General features: G+C 44.5%; 1 long non-coding RNA gene across 1 annotated transcript; it reads left to right on the forward strand.

Annotated features, from left to right (window-relative positions):
- Nucleotides 1-6,847: 6,847 nt before the first annotated feature.
- Nucleotides 6,848-8,901, forward strand: LOC117052358. The gene is made up of 3 exons (XR_004427251.1): nucleotides 6,848-6,973; nucleotides 7,663-7,785; nucleotides 8,581-8,901. It is a non-coding gene; the product is annotated as an uncharacterized LOC117052358 (long non-coding RNA).
- The last annotated feature ends 341 nt before the right edge of the window (nucleotides 8,902-9,242 follow it).

Raw genomic sequence — 9,242 nt, forward strand, 5'->3', positions numbered from 1 at the left:
GAAATGGTCACCCTGTCTCTGAATCAGAAGTAGAGCTTTTAGTTAAAACTATTGGGGAAGTTTGCCCTTGGGTCCCTAAGGAGGGAACGAAAGATCTAGCTTCATGGGAAAGGATCGGGTTAGAATTTATGGCCAACCCGAAAATCGGAATTCCTGTGCAATTGGTATGGAGCAAAGTAAGAAACTGCTTTCAACAAATCGCTCCAAGAAATGTTTTGCTTAATGGAACAGTGAATTTAGGAAATACTGCTTTTAATAGTGCCCCTGTGCTGCCGCTTGCGGTGGTGCCATTTTCGGCCCCCTCGCAGCAGCCAGTTCAGGCCCCGTTGTCGTACACGCACTCGCCCTTGTCCAATTTGTCATTGCCAGATTCATTGCCGCCTGTGCCGGTGCAGCAGACGCCGTCGGCCTTTCAAGCCCCGCCGCGGACTGCCCCACCGCCAGTCGCTCAGCAGTCATCGCAGGCCTTTTACCAACCAGCGATCTCAAGTCAGCAGCAGCCGCGGACCTCGCTCCAAGCAACGGTCCCGCTTCCTCCATCGCAAGCCGCGCTTTTGCCAGCGATCCAGCAGCAGCAGCAGCAAGCAGCTTTTTTGCAAGCAAACCCTGCTGCCCTGCAGGCCGTGCTCAAGCCAGCAGCTCCAGTTTTGCAGCAAGCTGATTTCCAATCAACAGCAATCCAAGCTTCAATGCAAGCAGCACAACAGCAATTTGCCAACCCTTCAGCACCTCCGATGCCGATGCAGATTCCAAGACAAGAACAAAGCCAAACAATGATGATCCAGATGCCAGGACTTGCAGTACAGAGCCAACAACCTTATGCTCCAACTTCAAGTCAGCCATCTTGTCTTCATCCAACTTCAAGTCAGCCATCTTGTCTTCATAGTCAGCCATCTTCAAGGCATCCAGATGTCAAAGACTCTTTAGCACCATCTAGTGGCTCATCATTTGGAAAGCATCAAGAAGATTTAAACTCACTGATGCCACCTACAGATCCAACAGCAATGCAACCCATCTGCAGAACCCAAGCTTTGGAAGCAGCTTTGGGACAAATAGACTTTAGTGCTGATCCAATGCACATCTTTCCAGTGATTCGTGCCAATGGAGGACAACCTGCAAGATATCAAGCCATCCCTTTTGAAACACTGCGTGAACTGCGAAAGGCCATACGCGAAAATGGACTTCAAGCTCCTTATACTAGAAGTTTACTTGAAGGACTGTCCACTAGTAGACTTCTGCCATCTGATTGGAAGTTGATACTTCGCACCTTCCTGTCGCCTACAGATGCTCTTCTGTGCCTGCAAGAGTGGAAAGAAGTAGCAGCCAGACGTGCAACGCCACTCGCCACAGAAGATATGCTCACAGGATCAGGACATTACTCCAATCTCAATCAACAGCTAGCCATACCTGATGCTGCACTCGTCACCATAGCAGACATCGTGGTCAAAGCTTGGCGCAGATTACCCAATCGCACAGATGCCAGCTCAGTATCAGGATTCGCTGCAGTTAGGCAAGGTCCAAAAGAGCCTTATGGGGACTTCGTGGATCGCCTGATTGTTGCAGTGGAACGCCAGATAGAAGATCGTCATGCCAGAAACATGCTGACAAAACAACTTGCCTTTGAAAATGCCAACGATGACTGCAAGAATGCCCTAACAGCAGTTGCAGCTCGTCCAGATGCCACATTGACTGAGATGCTACGCGTCTGCCAGAATGTTGGTACCCACTCCTACAAAGCACAACTCTTGGCAGCTGCGGTACAGATGCCGCGTCAAGACAGCTCTACGCCAGTCAAGAAGTGCTATGGGTGTGGAGGCGATGGGCATTTCAGGTCGCAGTGCACGGCAACGCCAAGGCCTTCTGCCAAGCCGCCAGAGAGATGTCCCATCTGTCAAAAAGGATTTCATTGGGCGAATGATTGTCGTTTGAATCCACAAAATACATCACCTACCTCATCTCCAGTTCAGGGAAACGGTTCTGCGGGCCGCGCCCCGGCCCCGGTAAAACAATAGGGTGCAAGCTCAAGAACATCATGAAGGTCAACCATCCCAGAAAGATGAACAACGCTACTCCTTATCCAGGTCATCAGGAAAAGAGAGTGATCCAGAGAGATATCTACTCTTCAGATGTCCGGAGAAAAGATGTGACCTCATCAGACATTCAGGTTCCAGAGGTTTCATCGTCTGCCTTACCTATTCAAAAGGTTCCAGTAGAGAACACAGCATTCAGTTCACCTCCTGCTAACCGCCTTTCAGTTCCTACTGATGTTACCCCCGCTTCACAGCAAGCAATCACAGTCAAGTCTCTGATCGCAGAATTGCCTTCAATGTTGAGAAGACATCCTACTGAAGTCAACCTTGCAGCACCTGAGCTTTATTCACCTTTAAATCAAGGTCAACCTATCGCTGAAGAACATTTGCCCTTGGTGAAACAGCAGTGTTCAAGTTGCAACCCAGCTGATGATCACTTTCCATGTGGCCAAAGAATACAAGTGAGTGAGCCAGCTCCCTCTTGTGGAAGCTTAAACATCACTCCAGTTAACAATGTCCACACCTTTGTGTCACCTCCAGCTTTTAAGCTCAGCCCGCCACAACCAAGCAATTATCATGAACAACAACTTCGATTGCCTTGTGTCAAAGAAGAAGTTCCATCCTGCCAGTTTGATGCACAACTGACTGAATGCCAGCAGGTTCATCAGCATCAGCAACTCTTACCAACGGAAGAACCTCAAGTTTGCCAACTCAACGCCAAGCAGCTTCAAAGTTGCCAACTTCAGCAGTGCAAAAAACCCGAAGCCAAAAAGATGTCTTCAGACACTGAAAACGAAGAACAAGAAGCTTCTTCTGTCCCAGGTATACCACTCTTCTTAACAGAGGACTGTTACTTTTCAAATCCATGGTTTGCTCAGCAATTGCCAACATCCATTCGTGGTCCATTCCCAGACACCTCAATCTGCCTTATTCTGCCTAGGATGGATCGCCTCCCTGCCACAGTCACATTGACTGCAGGCCTAGTTCGAATCACAGATTCATCGCAATTGCTGATTCCAGGATTTTCAACTGTTCCTTGTGTCCTAACAAAAGGTTTGGAAATTGCCAGACTCTATTTGCTTACTTCCACGCCTACAGCTCCTGTAGACTCTTTGCCTCCTCAGGCAGCAATGGCGCTAATCAAGATTACAGAAGAACGCCCTCATCTCGTCTTAGAAATGGGTGGACGAAAGATCAAGGGTCTTCTTGATACAGGCGCAGATGTCACAGTGATCGCCAGAAAAGATTGGCCTGACCAGTGGGCAACGACTGTCACCCAGGAGGTCTTCGGAGTCGGAGGTTTCGAACCCGCCCACCAGAGCGTGCATCCGATTACCTTCCAGTCAGACTCAGGCTCCATGGTGCAGCTCCGTCCACTTGTTATGGATGTGCCTATCACCCTTTGGGGTAGAGACTTATTGTCTAAAGCAAGAACTGTTGTCCATACACATTTTTGATGTGGGCCTTTGCATCAGCGCCAGTACATGCTCTTCCACTCACGTGGAAGGAAGGACCCCCTGTATGGGTCGACCAATGGGCGCTGACGTCAGAAAAGCTCGCTGCAGCAGAGGCCCTAATCAAAGAGCTGCTACACCAGGATCGTGTGCAACCCTCTAATAGCCCTTGGAACACTCCAATCTTCGTCATCAAGAAGAAAAGTGGAAAATGGCGTTTGCTTCAAGACCTGAGAAAGATCAACGAGAGAATTGTTCCAATGGGTCCCCTTCAATGTGGACTTCCTAACCCTAACCTCATTCCTAGAAACCATCAACTTGCAATCATCGATGCAGCAACTCTTCAACTATCCTCAACCTATGCCTTTTGTTTGCCTCTAGGCAGCCCCTTGGTTCCTGGCTGCCTGAATTTGTTCCAGTTACTCCCTTACCTGCATTCACTAGCAGATCACTCTGATTTGCTTGCTTAACCTCCTTTCTTCTACAGGTATCGTTGTTTCTTCAGAACTCAATGTTTCAGAACTTTCCTGAGCCCCATGAACTTTTCCTGAGTTCCAGGACTATTTCTTCTACATGGTCGTGTGTAGTCGGAGAAGAAGACGACCGGCAACTCATTCATCGTCTTCATCTTCCTTTCCAGCACCATTTTGCAGTTCTAAAACTGTCCTGTACTTTTATTGTATTTACAAAACTTGTATTTTCAATTTTGTATGCTTCTTGAAATATCCGCCTCGCATGTTACATGTGTTTTCCTTATAGCTTGGTAATTAATGATATGGGTGTTTATATATATGAAACTTTTCTGAAATGGTTTCTATTTAGAGCGTCACAATTTTGATGATATGGAAATGTTTATGTAAGGTCAAAGCATCGTCTTTGTGCAGTTCTAGTCATGGACATATTCATGCATATATGTTTTATTTCAATAATCCTAAATCTCCACGTTGTGCTTACAAAAGTTGTAGTTCAAAATGTGCGTTTTAACGCTTATATACCTTATTTGAAATGCTTTCCTTTGGTCAAAGAATTGGTCATTCTCGGATTTGTTCAAGGTATATATGTCAAGTCTGGTGGCATCCTACCCTCTTGGTACCCCTTTTTTCTTTTGAAAAACCCCCTCTATATGCTACCTTTGGCAGTAAACCAGGTTCCCAGCTTTTCCTTCCACTCTATTTCCTGTTGTTGATGGGAGACCCTTATATAGGTGGTTTAAATCCCATCTCGCTTTTGCTGGAAACCCTTGCGTAGATGGCTTAAATCCTTCCTCATGGTTGGGAGACCTTTACTTAGGTGGCCTAAATCCCAACTCACGGCTGGAAAGCCATTACATAGGTGGCTTAAATCCCCTCTCTGGAATCGGACCCTAGTTCCCCGTTACCTGTGGTCGCTGTGGTAAGTCCAGAATCTAAAGTTCCCTCGATTCTGTAGCCTCAGAGCCACAACCCTTTTCTGTTACCTTATCCATTTTTCCTCAGTTTTCTAAAAAAAAAATAAAAAAAAATGGGGGAGGGGTCTGGGTAGGCTATGTAGCCCCAGCTCTAGTTATATTTTATTTTGGGTCCCGGATCGGGACCTCTCTTATGTTTGGGCAGTCGTTATCCGTTATTTTTAATTTTGGACCTGTATCAGGTCCTCTCTTGTGTTTGGGGAGTAATTTGTTGTTTTACGCTGCACACGAAAGTATACATTCTTATGAAGTAATTTTGTTGTTTTACGCTACATATTGAAGTATTTATATATGCCTAAAAGGTTTACAGTGTATCGGATCGATCACTTTTTATGTTCGGCCAGTGGTTTGTTATTTTCATGACTTTATTGCTACATTATTGTACAAGTATTTACTCCTGTGAAAAGGTGAATATGGATAATGTTGGTAGTGTTTATATCAAAGTCTATATCAAAACAAATAGTAATGTTTGTGTCAGATAAATGCTTATGATATCTCTAACCTTCCTTTTTTTATATAACTAATACAAAATTAATTTAATTTAAAACAAAAAAAGAAAGATGATATGTCGGAATACGTTTCACGGATCCGCCATGGATTTATATTTATTTGGTTATTTTATGAGGTTTTTCGAGATCTACTTTTGGTATAATTGCGCGCAAAAGCGAAAGTGAAAGCATGAATGAATAGTGTGGTTCACTTATGAGATTAATCCGCCTTTATTTTATAGTTCCGGTCATGTTCAAAGTTGTTAATGAGCGTTGAACTTGCTTCCCGCCTTTTTGGAGGGCAGCAACAGTGATTTTATTGGTTGAGGCATTGATGATGATGTCACGTTTGTTCCCTAATAAAAGGCAGAGGCACCCCGCTTAGGCACGTTTTGTTCGTGCATTCTTTCATTTTGTTTTAGTTGGGTTTTAGTTGAAGTCAAGTTTAGTTTAAGGGATCAGGAGCGGGCTGGATGGGTTGGATGGGTTTTTCTTTTAGTTAGAGTTAGATCGCGGAAGATCATTCGGTTTAGCCTTAGTTAGGTCTTCTTTTAGGTTTAGCCTAGGGCTAGAATTGCGGAAGATATTTCGGTTTTAGTTTTATTTAGCTAGCCTCGCGGAAGATCGGGCGCGCAGGGACTTTAAGCTTAGGAGAACTTAGCTTAGGGGACGAGCCTACGCGGGTTCTGCCGAAGCCACTAAAGATACAACCGGTGTCTGTCTTCCTTTGGGGAAATAAGGGGAGTAAAAGGTTTAAAGTAAAATTTTTATTTTCATTTAACTGGTCCATCTATTCAGAGTCAGGGTATATTCATTTTCACGAGGCAACTTTTCACTAAGAAGGCAACTAGGAACTCACACACCTTCGGAGTCATCAATTGGCTTACTCAACCTCCTTCAGATTGTGAGACTTGGCCGGCGACCGTGCTCAAAAGCACGCGGAACGCTGGCCGCTTTCCCCGCAACTGGTACCTCGTGCATAACCAGTCCAAGGCCGTGCACGAGGAGCTCCAGCACCCAAACCCCGACAATCGGTATTCAGTGTTGATCTTGTTTTCTGCCTGTAAATGATATATAATTGATAATTCCTCCCCCTTTTGCACTGTGTTTCCTTTGCATTAGAATGAACAGTAGGGAATAATGTGATTAATTACATAGTAATTTTCATAAAATCTGACCATAGTGAAATGAGTCATGTGGGGTTTTGGGTTTTGTTTTTTTAAGACAAAGTGCAGCAGAACTCAAACAGCGCTGCATGCAATCAACATGAGTCAAAATGGAAATAGATGTCTTCTCACATTCTGAGCCCCTAAACAGGAATTTATCCCCCATCTCTACACAAGAAGTAATGGTAGAAGGCAAGCATATCTGATTTTCCAGTGTTACTAATTCACTGTTGCTTCTCTTTTGCAGTGTACAACGTGTTTGTTTTAGGATTCCTGAACGTGGGAACATTTTCTGGATTCTTGTGCAACATTCTTTCTCCACTCTTGTGGGTGTGTGGAAGGAAGGAGCAGATACGAAGGGTTTCCTTCAACTCACCTTTCCTGTCAGGTATTGCAGATACAGAACACCCCACTCTCCAACTACTCCGATTCTTCTAATATAGCCACGGGTCTTTAAATATCAAGAATTTCATACTTAAGAGCCACTAAGCTCAAACCAGATCCATAAAATTGTTCCTGATTTGCCCTGCACTGGAGGGCAGGACCTACACCAATGGCTTCAAGTTACAAGAAAGGAGATTCCAATTAAACACCAGGAAGAACTTTCTGACAGTAAGAGCTGTTCGACAGTGGAACGGACTCCCTCGGGAAGTTGTGGGCTCTCGTTCCCTAGAGGATTTTAAACAGAGTTTGGATGGCTTTAATTGAGAATCCTGCATTGCAGGAGTTTGGACTAAATGGCTCTCGGGGTCCTTTCCAACTCTACAATTCTATGATGAGCCCACCAGGCTCAGTATAGCTCAGTTACACTGTTAAAAACAAATTTATCAAAAGACCCAAATGAATAACATCAACAGCCATAAGAATACATTCTAATCTAGAACCACAGATCAAAATGCACATCGACATGCCTGGGTAGGCTTCCCTAAGCAGAAAAGATTTTAGGAGTCTGCTAAATATTTCTACCCAGCTTTTCAGGTGAGATTGACTCAACAGGGTGAGGTAGTGGTGGTCCAGTAGGTACAGCTGGCTCTGGCCAGAGTCACTATTGACATGCTTCCGTTTGCTCGTTCCTAGTGGTTACTACGTTGATTGGAATGGGTGTGTACACAGGGAAATACACTCAGAGTACACCTCTGGAATACCGTGGGTGGTCCTTCATCTTGGCCTGGTGTAGCTTCTCCGTCTACCTTGTTGCTGGTGAGTGCAACAAGCAGAAATATCCAGGAGAGTGAGGTTTGCTTCCATTCCAATAATAATAGTTCCTCTCCGCTCCCCCAGCATTGCATCTGTTATTGTTTCCTGGGATGCTTGATTGCTATATCCCTGGGGAATCAACATGGTGCCTTCAATAGGTTGCGGACTTCAACTCCCACCATCCCTGACGGTCTGCCATGATGCCTGGGTCTGATGGGAGTTGCAGTCCAAATCCTCTGGGTGGCACTACAATGGCTACTTCAGCTATAAACAAACTTGGTTCTCTTATTTGCTTGTTATATGGAGACATGGGAAAGGCAGCACAGGGAAAGATAGAAACAGATTATGGTGGTAAGCATATCACTTGACATCAACTGGGCTTACTTTAGAATAAACATGCTGTGGATGAGGCTGCAGATTTCTTTTCTGTTAGAGGAACGGAAGAGAGATCAGCAGCGAAACACCCACTGTGTATGCAAAATGTCCCAGATTCAATAGCCCCCAATAGCTGCTTATGTTGGGGGAGGGAAGAGAGAGAGTCTGCACTTCCAAAAAAGGAATAAAATATGGCCCAGGTTTGCATAAAAATTGCATGTGTGAATATATGGCAAGGGAGGGGGAAGGTATGGTAAAAAGGAGTGTAAGAAATCTAATAAATAATAACAAATGCTTTCATTTTTAAAGTAATTTTAATTGGTTTTCATAGATGTGCAACAAAATGTAACTAGATAACTAAGCATAACATAATCTCGCCAGTGACCAGTTTTCATGTCTTTATAATATTTGTTCCTCTTTTAGCTTTCCTTCGGGTTTCTCCCATGTTGTTTGGTCAGGGTTGTGTGGATACACCCATCTCCCAGAAGTCATCTCCTCCAACTGAAGTATCAGCAATTACCAACGGTCACGACAACAAGATTTGTAGTAATGAGGCTGATAAAATATCTTCTACGTAGACCCTTTTGGTTCATATATAAAATAAGTGGCCACCAGATGGAATAAAAGGATTCATTTTCCCATTTTCCTTTCAGCACTATTACATTATCGGTAATTTTCTAAGCTATAGCCAGCTTCCATACATTTCTATACCACAGGTATACTCCCAAACCCTGTAAATTTCAACACGTTTCAGCCTTGCTGCAACAAGCAAAATTTCAGGAGTTCTCTTGTCTTAATGGACTTGTAGGACCTTCAGAAATTGACAATGAACACAACTGTGGGGTAAATCAATTTCTTCCCATGAAATATGAGAAATGTCTGAGTATACCCCTCCCCCCCTCAAAAAAAATGTATTGTTGACGTCAGGGACTGGGCAGAGGAGGAATGGTGGAGACCGCCTCTCCAGCCTAACCCTTCCAGAGAAGAAGAAGACGGTTCAGAAATTACAACAGAGGTTTGAGGGAGGTCACAGCTCAGAGGAAGGTGAAGGGGAAAGTTGGGAAATAATGGGAGAGGAGGAGGAG

This window comes from Lacerta agilis, chromosome 8 (genome assembly GCF_009819535.1).
Source record: "Lacerta agilis isolate rLacAgi1 chromosome 8, rLacAgi1.pri, whole genome shotgun sequence".
Taxonomy (NCBI): Eukaryota; Metazoa; Chordata; class Lepidosauria; order Squamata; family Lacertidae; genus Lacerta; species Lacerta agilis.